Genomic DNA, 1,363 nt, shown 5'->3' with positions numbered 1-1,363 from the left:
AGAGCTAGTTCCAGGACAGGCTCCAAAGCCACAGAGAAACCCTGTCTCGAAAAAAAAAAAAAACAAAAAAACAAAAAAACAAATATGGGGTTTATCAGAACCCAAGGCTGCTGTGGCCCTCAGCAGGCACGAAGTGGCCGCTCATTCAGCCGTATCTCTAGTCAAAGGAGAACGCCCTCAACAAAGTTGGTAAACTGAAACCACACTTCCTCAACTACAAATCCTCTTCTAAAAGGCGTTTTCATTTCCCTCCGTCTTTTCTCTCTTCTCCGATTCATTCATTGCCTCGTTGTGTGCCTTCCGTAGCCACGACTCTCACGCTGAGCTTCCTCACCCCTGCCACTTTCCAGGCAACTGACACACAACCTTTGCTGCTTTCCCACCAGCCACTCCTGCAGCTCCCTGCTGAGCCTTTCCCAACACATCCACCTGCTCCTGTGGCCAAACGCCCAGGGGACCCGCGGCAGACAATCCTCTAAGTAGACTTGGGCCACAGGTCAGCCAATGGCAGAAGCAGGCACCCGCGGCTTTACATTCTGTCCTTAGAACCGCACTTCTTCCCTCAGGGTGTGAGGGTGTGACAGTGTAGCCCCCTGTGACCGAGAGAGCCATCCCAAATTGTAACACTGAATCACTAGCTGGAAATGACCTCATCTGCTTGTCAGACTACAACAGGAGAGCCAGAACAAAAGTCCCGGGTCACAGACTTCTGTAATATCTGTAACGGGAGACGGGGAGATGCAGCTTTCGTTTGCGAGTGCACACTGCGTACCATTGTGGGCAGCAGCCTTCCTGGCAGCTGACGCAGGCTCCTGCACATAATGCGAGCATTCTGCTAACGCTCCCAACACAAATGCACTCTGCCCTTATGTGACAATACCAGAGAACAGACCTTACACTCAAACCTTCCCCTCTTCTAGATGATGGTTGTTATTGCACTTCGAATGATGCGGCAGTTTGGCTTCTATGAAAGCCGATAGATGGAGACGTCACTAAGGACCGCAGGAGGACTCCGCCCTTGGTTACTGAACTCGACAGTAAGTCCCACTTTGGTAAAATGTCAAGTATAATTTTGGTCTCTTCAGCACCTATGCAGTCTGTGAATCAGTGAGGCCTCTTTTGGACAGCATTTAACCCAGTGAGCCACAAGCACTGGGATTAAGGTCACTGCTGTCACATGAAAAAGTCTTTGGGTGGGTCACACTAAAAAAACAACTCCTCATTTGTGGGTGATCAAATCATCAGATTCTATTGATTCTTGGGGCGGGGAGGGCCCGTGATGCCCTAGGCATTCTAACAGCACTGTATACTCTTCTCTCTCTCTCTCTCTCTCTCTCTCTCTCTCTCTCTCTCTCTCTCTCTC

General features: G+C 50.0%; 1 protein-coding gene across 2 annotated transcripts in view; it reads right to left on the bottom strand.

Annotated features, from left to right (window-relative positions):
* Positions 1–1,363, bottom strand: part of Mtus2 (microtubule associated scaffold protein 2) — a 374,670-nt gene that overhangs the window by 173,955 nt on the left and 199,352 nt on the right. The window lies entirely within an intron of this gene.

Source organism: Microtus ochrogaster, chromosome 2, assembly GCF_000317375.1.
Source record: "Microtus ochrogaster isolate Prairie Vole_2 chromosome 2, MicOch1.0, whole genome shotgun sequence".
Classification (NCBI taxonomy): Eukaryota; Metazoa; Chordata; class Mammalia; order Rodentia; family Cricetidae; genus Microtus; species Microtus ochrogaster.
Note: the sequence above shows the minus strand (reverse complement) of the source record. Positions and strands in the feature narration are given on the sequence as shown.